The sequence below is a fragment of the Eleutherodactylus coqui genome, chromosome 1 (assembly GCF_035609145.1).
Source record: "Eleutherodactylus coqui strain aEleCoq1 chromosome 1, aEleCoq1.hap1, whole genome shotgun sequence".
Classification (NCBI taxonomy): domain Eukaryota; kingdom Metazoa; phylum Chordata; class Amphibia; order Anura; family Eleutherodactylidae; genus Eleutherodactylus; species Eleutherodactylus coqui.
In genome coordinates, this window is record NC_089837.1 from 41,448,546 (window position 1) to 41,463,709 (window position 15,164).

At 45.7% G+C, this 15,164-nt stretch overlaps 1 protein-coding gene across 1 annotated transcript in view; it reads right to left on the reverse strand.

Annotated features, from left to right (window-relative positions):
- Positions 1-15,164, reverse strand: part of LOC136607843 (zinc finger protein 271-like) — a 45,941-nt gene that overhangs the window by 15,562 nt on the left and 15,215 nt on the right. The gene's annotated exons all lie outside the window — the stretch shown is intronic.

Consider the following 15,164-nt stretch of genomic DNA (forward strand, 5'->3'; position numbering starts at 1 on the left):
TCTGGAAGCCGTTATACAGGACACTGGATTGTTCCTATTAATCCCTTTAATCCTTTCCAATCCAATTTTGGATTCAGGGTTTCCTAGGGGGGCTTTCACTTTCTGCCGTTATACAACAACAAAGCTGCTGTGTAACCATAGCCATAAAAACTGAGAAATACAGAAAAGTTTACCTCTCCGGTCAGCAGGTAGATGATCTCTACGGTAAAGTTCCATATTCTGTTGGTAATCTCATTGCTGTTCTTCTCCATCCTTGGTGGGTGATTCAAGAGTAGGACTGTTTCAGAGGAGAACATGGGAGAATTGGAGGGTTCTAGTACAGCCGTCCCTTTATGAAAAAAGAAAAGACTCTTAATCATACGGGAACATCATCATGTGTGATATACAGAACCTCAATTATTGAGATAGTATAGGGGCAGACTAAATGAAGCATGTGTTCTCCTTCTGACGTCAGTTTTCTATGCTTCTAGTTACTATAAATGGTGGGGGGGGGGTAAATCTAAGAGATGGGACTCAATACTGTATATAAAATGAAACACAGTACTATTTTAACTTGCACAAACAATTTTCTTTATTGGAGACAATCCACAGACATTTTGACATCTTGGATGGATACTCCTATTTCTCCTATAACTTTAGACTATTAGACGCTTAAACCTTCCAGACTTTTTTCTGATCAAAAATGCATCCGATAATCTGAAGAATACAGGGTAGGTGTGTGTATATTATAACATAATATATTTTGTATGTCTCTTCTTACCCTGTGATATCGGAGGCTGGTGGTTCTCCATCATGATGTCCTTGTACAGATCCTTGTGTTCTTCTAAACACTCCCACTCCTCCATGGAGAGATAGACAGCGACATCCTGATACCTAATAGGAACCTGACACACAATAATACCGTCATTACCCAGACTCCTCTAGTGCTGTTACTATATAAGTTCCCAGCAGTGTCACCTCTCCAGTCAGCAGCTCAGTGATCTTGTTGGCGAGTTCTAGGATCCTCTGTTCATGTATCAGTAAGTGAGGAGGAGCCTCTGTGATGGGGCTCTGGCTCCTGCTCCATCCTCCTGACTCATGGAGATGGCTGTTGGGAGTGGAACCATCATCCGATGTCTTCTTCATTATTATGTAATCCTGTATATAGAGAGATACATGTCGAGAACTAAATGCAGTATTCCTCCATCAATAAAAAGCGGGACATTCTGATCCCACTGTATAGAGTAACATGTCAAAAGTTAATCAGTTGAGTGGCCTTTCCGCCATTGCGAGAGGACGTGCAGCGGGGGAGGTCTGATCTGGTACAAGCACAATCAGGGGCCATCGGGCCTCCTGCTGCACTCTACAACTTCTAAAAGCCTCCACAGTCATCCGCACACCAAAAGGCTCAAAAAGCGGGGCTTTTGCAACCAACTGGATGCTGTGAAGGCTTTCAACCTACCATGGCCTAGCCCAACCAGCAAAGCTGTGGGCTAAACTTTCAGAAATGCCAGCACGGGCGATTGCGACATCACAGCAGAGCTTCTGAAGCTGACAATCTGCCCTGCAGAGGCCCTTGATGTGGGAGAACAGTGCGAAGAAAGGAGTGAACTGGATGGAGCTTGGCAGACACTTGTGAGTGAGCTCTGTGCCCTGCAGCTCTCAGCCACGTAAAAACCAAAAGATCTACAGTGCAAGACCAAGAGATGGTCCAAGAGAGTGTAATAAAAATAAAAGTGAGGAATTCATTCCCGTTCCCAGCATGGAAAAGAACCGCCAACATAGGACAAATGGAAGGGACTTGTTATTTGTATAGTGCCAACTTATTCCACAGCGCTTTCAGGTACTTTGTTTATTAGCCTCCAGCAAGCTGAGTACTCATTTTACCGACCTTATAGGTATGGAAGGCTGAGTCAACCTTGAGCTGGCTACCGGAACCTTGCGGGCATTGAGCCTGCAACATTCAGGTCGTGAGTGATTAAATTCACGATACAAAACATCGACTATTTCGAAGGAAGCTGTCAAGTCAAAAACATTTCTTATGCATGCAGGAGTCACAATTCTTGAATAATAGAGAGACAAAATTCTCCCACCCCAAATTCCCCACGATCTACATGGCCAATGCCGAAAAGAAAAGAACAGGAGTAGTCATCGCCATTAATGATCCAAAAAATTTCCAACCGCTCAAGCTCTAAGAAGATAGAGGCAGAAGATTCTTGATTATAATATGCAAAATAAAACACACAAACACACACACAGACACACAGACACACAGACACACAGACACACAGACACACAGACACACACACACACGAAAGGCAACCTGGTTTTATCTGGTGATTTCAACATAAATCGCAGACAAGCACATGGCCACCAACAACCCAAAGTTAAAAAAAACGACACAAACCCTGACTTCTTTGATGAGGAGAGAACTACATTATACCTACAGACCTACCTCCAAAAAAATTCTCTTCCAAGATGGCGCTTTAGAGGAGCCTCGGAATGGTGTATTTATCAAAGCAAATAGGCTATTTGTCCAGCCTTTATCTGAACACTTCCATTGAAGGAGAACTCACCACCTCCTGTGGTAAACTGTTCCACTCATTGATCACCCTCACTGTCAGGAAGTTTTTTTCTAGTATCTAATTTGTGCCTTCTCCCTTTCAGTTTCAGTTTCACCCCATTGCTTCTAGCCTTTGCTTGTACAAAGGAGAATAGGGCTGATCCCTCTGCACTGTGACAGCCCTTCAGATATTTGTAGACCACTATTAAGTCTCCTCTCAGCCTTCTTTTTTTCAAGCTAAACATTCCCAGATCCTTTAACCATTCCTCATAGGACATGATTTGCAGACCGCTCACCATCTTGGTAACTCTTCTCTGAGTTTGCTCCAGTTTGACTATGTCTTTTTTAAAGTGGGGTGTCCAGAACTGGACACAGTATTCCAGATGAGGTCTGATGAAGGAAGAGTAGAGGGGGATAATTACCTCACATGATCTAGACTATGCTTCTCTTAAAACATCCCAGAATTGCGTTTGCCTTTTTGGCTGCTGCATCACATTGTTGACTTATGTTCAGTCTATGATCTATTAGAGTATACCCAAGTCTTTTTCGCATGTGCTGCTGCTTAGCCCAATTCCTCCCTTTCTGCATGTGCTTTTTTTCATTTTTCTTGCCCAGATATAGGACTTTGCATTTCTCTTCGTTAAATACCACTCTCTTAGTCGCCGCCCACTGTGCATCTAAATCTTTTTGAATACTCTCTCTCTTCCCTATTGTTAGCTATCCCTCCTAGCTGTGTGTTTTCAGCAAATTTGATCAGTTTCCAAATCAATTCCCTCTTCCAGATCATTTATAAAAATATTGAACAACACTGGGCCTAGGACAGAGCCTTGTGGTACCCCATTTGATACATTCTTCCACTTGGGTGTGCAGCCATTTATAACCACTCTTTGAGTACGATCACTCAGCTAGTTGTGAATCCACCTAACAGTTGCCTTGTCAATCCCATATTTGGTCATTTTTTTCAATAAGCATGGTATGAGATCAGAGGCGTAACTTGAAGCTCCTGGGCCCCAGTGCAAAACCTGTAACAGGGCCCCCAACTATAATGCTTTATTCATAGTACTGGGCTCCCTATATGGAGAAGAGAGGCCTTATGGGCTCCCTAAGGCTCCTGGACCCAGGTGCAACCGCATCCCCTGCATACTCTATAGTTACACCCCTGTATGAGATACTTTGTCAAATGCTTTACTAAAGTCCAGATAAACTACAATCAGCGCCTTTCCCTGATCAACCCAGTCATCGATTTTGTTGGAAAAGGAAATTAGATTCGTCTGGCATGACTTGTTTGTTACAAACCCATGCTGGCTATCGTTTATTACTCCATTTTTATCCAAGTACTTGCATACATGCTGTTAAATTATTTGTTCAAAGATCTTATCTGGTATAGAAGTCAGGCTCACAGGCCTGTAGTTTCCTGGATCCACCTTCTTCCCTTTTTTGAAGATAGGGACAGCATTTGCCCTTTTCCGATCTTCTGGGACCTCTCCTGTTCTCCAGGAATTTTCAAGGATTATGGTGAGTGGTTCAGCAATTACCTTTGCTGCTTCCTTTAGTATCCCTGGATGTAATTCATCTGGACCTTGAGACTTGCATTCATTTAAGTTAGCCAAGTGTTCCCTCACCATTTCTCTGCTTACAGATAGCCTGCATTCTTTTATTCCCCCAATAGCACAGGGAACATCAGTTGATGTTACATCTACTTTCTGAGAGGAAACAGATACAAAATAGGAATTTAGGAGTTTGGCCTTATCAATATCATTCTTAACCAATTCAGCATTTTCATCATGTAAGCATCCAATAGCATCTTTGACTTTTTTTTGCTTTTGACTTTTTTTATTGCTTTTGGCTTCTGTTGCAAGCCTCAATTAATTATTAGCTTTAGCGTTTCTGACACGTGCCCTACAGTTTCTGCAGACTGCATTATATTCTTCTTTAGATCTCCCCCCTCCCTATCCATTTCATTAACATATTTTTCTTCCTTTTAACTTGTGCAAGTTCCGTGTTCATCCATCCTTGTCTCTTTAAATGCTTCCCATTCTTCCTTCTTTTAGGGATTGTAAACGATTGTGTTTTGAAAATATCATTTTGCAACGTTTCCCTACTTTCTTGGTCATTTCTGTTCTTAAGAACATTCAGCCATTGGATTCTTCCTACCCTCTTTCTGTGTTCATTAATATGTGAGTTTTCTCAGGTCTTCCTCCTCTTTTTATCCACAATTCAAGGATAGCATGATCACATGATTACTACCTCAACCATTCCCTCCCTGTTGGTAAGAATTAGGTCCAAGATAGCAGATCCCCTTGTTCTCTCTTCTAACGTTTGGAAGATAAAGTTGTCAGCAAGAGCGGATAAGAATTTGCTGGATCCATTACTTTTCTCTGAGATTCCCAACAAATGTCTGGATAGTTTAAATCCCCCATGATCACTATGTCATGCTTTTTTGAGAGCTTGATCATCTGATGAAGAAAGAGTTCATCAATATCTTCTGCTTGTCCAGGCAGCCTATAGTAAATGCCTACAATAGTGTATTTTCTGTTGTTCTCCTGACATACACCGCAATACCTCCTCCCCTTTTTGTAGGTAAGTTGTATCCTTCAAGATTTGTATTCTAATCATGTGTATCATTCCACCAAGTTTTTGTGATGGGTATGACATCATACTTCTCTTCCTGTGTTAGGAGCTCCAATTCTCCTTGTTTGTTTTGCTCTGTGCATTTGTGTAGAAACATTTTAGTTTGTGATCGGTGTCTCTTGCTCCTCTACTTTTCTTCAGAATTTTTTGTCTTTGTTCTTTCATTCCACTTCTAATAGCACCCCTCACCATCAGAGCCACAGGCTTTACCTCTTTATTTAATTTATTTATCTTTGGTGCTTTGTGACCGTTTGATGCATGGGCATAACAACTATCCTCTGTAGGAAGGAGTAGATCAGAGAAACCTGCTGCTACTCTATACCTGGTAGCATACAGGAAGGCTCTTTACACTACTTGAAACTAAGTCTATATTTTCAGCTTAGGTCTGAAGTTTAGTCTGGTTATAGAGGTGGCCACACTTATATGGTGACCATTTTCTATATACCTAACATTCTCATCTGATTTTCGTTATATCATCAAGATGAGACAGTCCTTGATGAGCCTGGGCTATTATTGAAACTGCCAAGCTGATGCTGCATCCAGATTTACAGCTTTATAGCTCTCTGTTACTCAGGGAGCCTATACTCTGGCTGCAGTTTCCATAATATACTGAGCCAATATCTCTTAGACTTCCTACTTACAAACCCCCATTAGCTAAGATTGAACAGAGAGACCATACTCTGCATACTAATGCTGGGAGTATACCTGTATCTCTTTAGTTGGTGCCTAACATGCAATTTTGCTTCTATGCATCTGACATACTGAGCAATCACACAGATTGTCTCTAAGTCACTGCACCACTTGTATTATCTGACTTCATCTTAAACATCTTTGTTTAATTCATTACTACAAACAGTGCTATACGAATGCCTGTCGAATTCATCTGAGCTCCTGATGAACCACAATTTTTCTTGTGGGGAAACGCGTCGAGCACAGTTCATTTAGACACTCCGATTATGAGTGTCCGATTGTGACAAATCCTTATTATAGGAAAACTTTTTCTCATTGCCCGTGATTGATGCTAAAGAGTTTGAGATATTGACACGTCCCTATGTTGGATACTGTCTAAGACAGCAATCACTCTGGTAGATCATTACAGCACTTCAATACCAAGTTAGAGGAGCATCATACCTCCAAATCTTGATGCTGTATGATCTTTACCAGTTTAGGAAGTGACTAAGCTCTTCCTACTACTTGCTTGTAGCACTGATCTGTTATCTGGCCCCACACACATATCAGGTTTTTGAGTGGAGGCCAGTAGTATACCAAAAAGTTACGGACTTTACTGGTTTATATTTTTTTGTTTGTGTGTTAGCCCATTTATGTCTTTTAATATATCCCTAATAAAGCATCTATATTTTAGTCTGTTACTGTGAAAAGCACTTCTAATAGCAAGATTCTTAAATGTATTAATTAGCTGTATATATTTTTACCTGGCCTTTCACTTCGCTTCGCATATTGTTCTAGTTTAAAGCTCTCCTACTGAGTGAAGCAAGGCGCACACCAAATATATGCTTACCTGTTTTTGTAAGGTGCAACCCGTCTCTAACAAGCAATCCATCATATAAGTAATTTACTCCATGGTCTAGAAATCCAAATCTTGGCTGACGGCACCTTCGACATAGCCAGTTGTTCACCTCTAGGATCCTGTTCCATCTTCTTATTCCATTGCCATCCACTAAGAGGATGGATGAGAAGACCACCTGTGCTCCTAGTTACTTCACATTCTTCCCGATATCTTCAAAGTCTCTGCAGATAGTTGCAAAGTTCTTTTTGTGGTGTCATTTGTCCCTACATGTATTAGTAGGTATGGGCGGTGCTTTGTAGGCCTGAAGAGTCTTGACAGCCTATCAGACACATCTTTGATTTGTGCACCTGGAAGACAGCACACCTCTCCATTCAACTGGACTCTGTGTGCTTACTACACAGTTCTTTGTGATCTCCTTGATCCACTTCCCTACTCTAACACAAAACCAACTAGAGTCCCTAAATTTAGCCATTGAAAAACTTCCACAAGCTGTGTGAAGAATTTAACCTTCATAAAAGCGAATTCTTCAGATACCTACAAATTAAAGGTATTCTGGAAGAATGCACAACAAAAGAGCTTTATCTTCCAAATAACTAATATAACCAACTTTTCAGCTCTCCTATATACAAACATTCTAAAATTTCTCTACAAGATCTTTAACAAAGAAATGGCGGAGGGGGAAGGAAGTTTCAAGAAAGCTCACATTCTTAACTGGGAGAGAGATCTAAGGGCTTCATATTCTGTGGATGTAAGGACTTGATGTGGATCTGCTGTGTCACCCAACAAGTAGATGCAACAGACTTGCAGGGCAGACAGCCGACTCTGGAAACCCGGATGCTCACCGCTAGAAGGCGTGACTTGGAATCCAAGGTGACCATGGGGATCTAGCTCTATGCTGGAAGCAGGAGATGGAAAGTCCCTGCCAATCAGTAGCAGAGACTTCGCCCTGACAAGGGCGGCCATGCACAAGAACCTAGGCACAGATTAACCCTGTAAGGACTGATCTCCAGGAAGCCAGGAAGTTGGATAAAACCATGCCGTCTACAGAACCAAGGAATGAGCAAGCTCAAGACCAAGCTGGAAGTACCGGAGCAAACTTAAGACAAAGCATAAACTACAAACACAGAAACAAGCAGGAGCAGCTGCAACACAGGGGCTGTCAGGTCTGAGGCCTCTATATAGTGGTGCAGAGATGAGCAACAATCTGCAGCTGGGTGGAAGAGGAAGAACTAATTTAACCCCGGCAGTGCTGGAAAAAGGGCAATCACAGATTTAGAGGACGATGCCCACATCTGCCAGACTTAACAGTACCCCCGCTCTAAGCCCTCCTCCCCTCCTGTTGGTTCTCTGCAGCAGAGCAGCCGGCAATATACAGTATGAATACCCTGTCAGACGTCTGCAGACATCGGAGCTGTACAGGCTTCAATCAGAATGTCGGAAAAGACGTCCGACAGCAGATTGGAAAGGGTTTATGTATTCTGAATTAACTTTGTTTAGCTTGCTAAATAATGCACTAAGGATAGGGCTACCTGGCGACTTTAGCCGAGACACATGGCGCTTGGCCTAACACTGCAATATTGCTCTACGACATTGTAAACTAAGGGAGGTGAATCTGGTCTCAATGCGTCTTACAAGCTGATGTGACCGAACAAATGTTAGAAATCCAGTAGGTTTGGATTTCTTGGGATCATCGTTCATGGAAACCTTTATTGCTCTTTTTCACTTTTATTCATTTACAAGGTCACACAGCTATAATGTAAGATTTGGTCATTTTGACCTGTTTCAGATCCAAAGTCGCTGCGTAACCCGAGCCATAAGAACTGAGAAATACAGAAAAGCTTACCTCTCCGGTCAGCAGGTAGATGATCTCTAAGGTGAAGCTTAATATTCTCTTGGTAATCTCATTGCTGGTCTTCTCCATCCTCGGTGGGTCATTCATGAGGACCATTTTGGATGAGGACATGAGAGAACTGGAGGGTTTTAGTACTGCCGGCCCTTTATGAGAAAAGGAGAGACTCAATCATACTGGGACATCATCATGTGTGATATACAGAACCCCCTTATAGCGCATTCAGAGAAATGGGGTCTTCAGAGCCGTCACCACATTACAGGGGGATTACCAATTAGATGCTTGCAACAACCTTCTGGCCGATCTGCTTGGAAAATCATCAATAAATGAATTCCTGCCACCTGGGATAAGCAGAGATCTCTACTGTGGCCGCTGTCACACGGCGAGAAGATGGCACGAGGTTTGTGTGAGATGTGCAAATACCACATACTTTTGAATGGGGTTAAATACATGAGCGACGTCTGCCTGCATCGCAGTGCAGCATGTCCGATCTTAGTGTGGGCATTATTGTATCCTGACGCCACCAGGTACTCCTGGTTGAGACAAGACTGGGGGGGGGGGGGGGGGGGGGTGATGCCCCCTGTACCTCATTGGCAGCAGACAATGCTACCCTGCAGCTCCTGGCAGGCCACTAATCTGCTGCAGTCCCGGCTCGCCTTGCTGATGGAAGGTGGCCGCTGCTGTCGCTGTGCGTTAGGTGCCTGCTGTCCCAATTCCTGTGTATTTGGTCCCTGTTGTCCCGGCTCCCGGCCATGAAGGAAGGTCCCCGCTGCTGCTGTAACTGAGCATGGGCTCCCCGGGGCCACGCTGTCCTCCTGCATTCAGCTTTTTGTTGAGGCTTGCGGTGCTGTGGGCTCCTTGCTTCCCACCCCGCTGAGCGGTGATATGCAGACATGGGGGGGGGAAGGGGGGTGCCTCTGCGCTGAACCCTCAGGAAGGTGTCTGCAGGAAGGTGTCTGCGCGCACCACCAGCCCTTATTATACCTGCAGGAAGGTGTCTGCGCACACCACAAGCCCTTATTATACCTGCAGGAAGGTGTCTGCGCGCACCACCAGCCCTTATTCCACCTGCAGGAATGTGTCTGCGCGCACCACCAGCCCTTATTCCACCTGCAGGAATGTGTCTGCGCGCACCACAAGCCCTTATTCCACCTGCAGGAATGTGTCTGCGCGCACCACAAGCCCTTATTCCACCTGCAGGAATGTGTCTGCGCGCACCACAAGCCCTTATTCCACCTGCAGGAATGTGTCTGCGCGCACCACAAGCCCTTATTCCACCTGCAGGAATGTGTCTGCGCGCACCACAAGCCCTTATTCCACCTGCAGGAATGTGTCTGCGCGCACCACAAGCCCTTATTCCACCTGCAGGAAGGTGTCTGCGCGCACCACAAGCCCTTATTCCACCTGCAGGAAGGTGTCTGCGCGCACCACAAGCCCTTATTCCACCTGCAGGAAGGTGTCTGCGAGCACCACAAGCCCTTATTACACCTGCAGGAAGGTGTCTGCGAGCACCACAAGCCCTTATTACACCTGCAGGAAGGTGTCTGCGAGCACCACAAGCCCTTATTACACCTGCAGGAAGGTGTCTGCGAGCACCACAAGCCCTTATTACACCTGCAGGAAGGTGTCTGCGCGCACCACAAGCCCTTATTACACCTGCAGGAAGGTGTCTGCGCGCACCACAAGCCCTTATTACACCTGCAGGAAGGTGTCTGCGCGCACCACAAGCCCTTATTACACCTGCAGGAAGGTGTCTGCGCGCACCACAAGCCCTTATTACACCTGCAGGAAGGTGTCTGCGCGCACCACAAGCTCTTATTACACCTGAAGGAAGGTGTCTGCGCACCACGAGCCCTTATTATATTCGCAGGAAGGTGTCTGCGCATCACGAGCCCTTATTATACCTCAGGAAGGTGTCTGCGCACCACGAGCCCTTATTATACCTGCAGGAAGGTGTCTGCGCACCACAAGCCCTTATTATACCTGCAGGAAGGTGTCTGCGCACACCACCAGCCCTTATTATACCTGCAGGAAGGTGTCTGCGCACACCACCAGCCCTTATTATACCTGCAGGAAGGTGTCTGCGCACACCACCAGCCCTTATTATACCTGCAGGAAGGTGTCTGCGCACACCACCAGCCCTTATTATACCTGCAGGAAGGTGTCTGCGCACACCACCAGCCCTTATTATACCTGCAGGAAGGTGTCTGCGCACACCACCAGCCCTTATTATACCTGCAGGAAGGTGTCTGCGCACACCACCAGCCCTTATTATACCTGCAGGAAGGTGTCTGCGCACACCACCAGCCCTTATTATACCTGCAGGAAGGTGTCTGCGCACACCACCAGCCCTTATTATACCTGCAGGAAGGTGTCTGCGCACACCACCAGCCCTTATTATACCTGCAGGAAGGTGTCTGCGCACACCACCAGCCCTTATTATACCTGCAGGAAGGTGTCTGCGCACACCACCAGCCCTTATTATACCTGCAGGAAGGTGTCTGCGCACACCACCAGCCCTTATTATACCTTCAGGAAGGTGTCTGCGCACACCACCAGCCCTTATTATACCTGCAGGAAGGTGTCTGCGCACACCACCAGCCCTTATTATACCTGCAGGAAGGTGTCTGCGCACACCACCAGCCCTTATTATACCTGCAGGAAGGTGTCTGCACGCCACAAGCCCTTATTATACCTGCAGGAAGGTGTCTGCACGCCACAAGCCCTTATTATACCTGCAGGAAGGTGTCTGCACACCACCAGCCCTTATTATACCTGCAGGAAGGTGTCTGCGCACACCACCAGCCCTTATTATACCTGCAGGAAGGTGTCTGCGCACACCACCAGCCCTTATTATACCTGCAGGAAGGGGTCTGCACGCCACAAGCCCTTATTATACCTGCAGGAAGGGGTCTGCACGCCACAAGCCCTTATTATACCTGCAGGAAGGGGTCTGCACGCCACAAGCCCTTATTATACCTGCAGGAAGGGGTCTGCACGCCACAAGCCCTTATTATACCTGCAGGAAGGGGTCTGCACGCCACAAGCCCTTATTATACCTGCAGGAAGGGGTCTGCACGCCACAAGCCCTTATTATACCTGCAGGAAGGTGTCTGCGCACACCACAAGCCCTTATTATACCTGCAGGAAGGTGTCTGCGCACACCACAAGCCCTTATTATACCTGCAGGAAGGTGTCTGCGCACACCACAAGCCCTTATTATACCTGCAGGAAGGTGTCTGCGCACACCACAAGCCCTTATTATACCTGCAGGAAGGTGTCTGCGCACACCACAAGCCCTTATTATACCTGCAGGAAGGTGTCTGCGCACACCACAAGCCCTTATTATACCTGCAGGAGGTGTCTGCACACACCACAAGCCCTTATTATACCTGCAGGAAGGTGTCTGCGCACCACAAGCCCTTATTCCACCTGCAGGAAGGGGTCTGCACGCCACAAGCCCTTATTATACCTGCAGGAAGGTGTCTGCACACACCACAAGCCCTCATTATACCTGCAGGAAGGTGTCTGCGCAGCACAAGCCCTCATTAAACCTGCAGGAAGGTGTCTGCGCACCACAAGCCCTTATTATACCTGCAGGAAGGTGTCTGCGCCCCACAAGCCCTCATTATACCTGCAGGAAGGTGTCTGCGCCCCACAAGCCCTCATTATACCTGCAGGAAGGTGTCTGCGCACCACAAGCCCTTATTATACCTGCAGGAGGGTGTCTGCGCACCATAAGCCCTTATTATAGCTGCAGGAAGGGGTCTGCGCACCATAAGCCCTTATTATACCTGCAGGAAGGTGTCTGCGCACCACAAGCCCTTCTTATACCCGCAGGAAGGCGTCTGCGCACCACAAGCCCTTATTATACCTGCAGGAAGGCGTCTGCGCACCACAAGCCCTCATTATACCTGCAGGAAGGGGTCTGCGCACCACCAGCCCTTATTATACCTGCAGGAAGGTGTCTGCACGCCACAAGCCCTCATTATACCTGCAGGAAGGGGTCTGCGCACCACAAGCCCTTATTATACCTGCAGGAAGGCGTCTGCGCACACCACCAGCCCTTATTATACCTGCAGGAAGGTGTCTGCACGCCACAAGCCCTTATTATACCTGCAGGAAGGTGTCCGCGCACCATAAGCCCTTGCTGTACCTGCAGGAAGGTGTCTGCACACCATAAGCCCTTGTTGTACCTGCAGGAAAACAAAGCTGCACAAAAACAGCTTAACATAAACTTACCCGAATCCTCCAGCGTCACACGAAGTTTATATACTTTTTTCCCTTAACTTGTTTTAAAGCTCAATAAAATAACGTAGCAACCATCAGGTGTGAATGTGGCTGATATCAGTGTGCTGTATATGTGTGTATATATATCCTCTGGCTGATAACAGCAGGCACCAGGAGTTTCTACAATGCAATAGCTGAAGGACCTGCAATGATGTCATCATTATGTGATCAGTATATAAGGGCGGAGCTGAGCAGTGAGAAGTGGTGACTGAAGGACCTGTGATGATGTCATCATCATGTGATCAGTATATAAGGGCGGAGCTGAGCAGTGAGAAGTGGTGACTGAAGGACCTGTGATGATGTCACTGTCATGTGATCAGTATATAATGGTGCGGAGCTCAGCAGTGAGAAGTGGCAGATGAAGGCTCTGTGATGTTGGTGATGTTACGGGAGGGCCGGAGATCCTGTCACCTATGAGGAGGGAGAAGGACAGACACCAATTCCCAACAATATGCAGAACAGGCAGAATGTTATATGGCGGAGGGGCTTACAGAGGAGCGGCCCCTCACACAGCGACCGGTCATAGGAGGAGGCGGCTTAGTATTATACTTGTACATAGATGAGGCCTCTGCAGGGTGTCGGTCACACAGTTATATGTAGGGCACCATGCAGGCTTACAGAGGAGCGGCCCCTCACACAGCGACCGGTCATAGGAGGAGGCGGCTTAGTATTATACTTGTACATAGATGAGGCCTCTGCAGGGTGTCGGTCACACAGTTACATGTAGGGCCCCATGCAGGCTTACAGAGGAGCGGCCCCTCACACAGCGACCGGTCATAGGAGGAGGCGGCTTAGTATTATACTTGTACATAGATGAGGCCTCTGCAGGGTGTCGGTCACACAGTTATATGTAGGGCACCATGCAGGCTTACCGCCTATTAGTGCCCCCCCATACTATTACCTCAGGCGGGCCGTGTTGCACCTCCTAAGTGTTAGGGCTCATGCCCACCGGCTTTTTTTTTTTACCGAGCTAAATTATCTTGATTAAAATTTTGCTTGTACATTTGTATAAAATCTACAATGTTGAACACAACATCCCTATATATGAAGACGAAAGCCCTCACTGACTCACTCGCCACTAATTCTCCAACTTCCCGATGTCATAGAAACATGAAATTTGGCACGAGCATTGATTATGTCCAAAATAGGAAAAGCTAATGGGTCTCAACTCGATCATTCAATTCTATGCGCAAAAGAACTAGCGTCCAAATTTTACATACGGAATCTAATTCTCTCACTTCACGATGCAACAAATAATTACACAAATTTTTACCGCACAAATTTGCTATGACCGTTCTTTGCGTATTAAATATTGGAAATTTAAAGGGTTGCAACTTGATTATTCAATCCTATGTATAAAAGTAAGTGACCCCCTATGTAATGTAACTAATAACACACATCTGTACTGCACAAACTTGAAATTTGGCCTGAACATTCCTATGTAATGTAACTAATAACATATCTGTACCCGGCGATATATGAAGTAATAGATGAAAAAAAATAGAACTTTAGGTGCTACAAGGGACTATTAAAATCCTAGTTTAGATTGCAGGTATTACCCGCTCAATTTATTGTAAAACATAAATAAAAATGGAAAAAGCACAAATATGCAGATATGCAACGCGTTTCTATTCCAGTAATATATGAAATCGTTATCTTCTCAGCAAAACAAAACACATTTATAAATATGAATATATACTGGCAGGAATAAAACTGACTGTCGTATGTATTGAAAGGCTGTAAAGTACAAAAGGAAGTGGACATGGACTGCTGGGATGGAGTATGCCTTTAAGTATAACAAGGGGCTGCAACCTTCAGTCTGGGTAGGAAATTTGGATAAAAAGGGGTGTTACCTTTCAGGGTAAAAATGAGGAGAGTGTGAGAGGTGGATATTCTGTGGGGTGACATTATCACATACAGTCTGAGATAAATCTCTCTCCTATCTGCCTATACACTGAGAGGAATCTATCTGATCTGTGTGTAATGAGCAGCGTGTGGGAGGTGGCACATTCTGTGGGGTGACATTTTCACATAGGAGAGAGATTTATCTCAGACTCTACCTGCCTATACACTGAGAGGAATCTATCTGATCTGTGTGTAATGAGCAGCGTGTGGGAGGTGGCACATTCTGTGGGATGACATTTTCACATACAGTCTGAGATAAATCTCTCTCCTACCTGCCTATACACTGAGAGGAATCTATCTGATCTGTGTGTAATGAGCAGCGTGTGGGAGGTGGACATTTTGTGGGGTGACTCACCTTTTTATATAAAGAAAACGTTGCATGGTTACCTCCACATGGTGTTTCCTGGGTAACGCAAAGA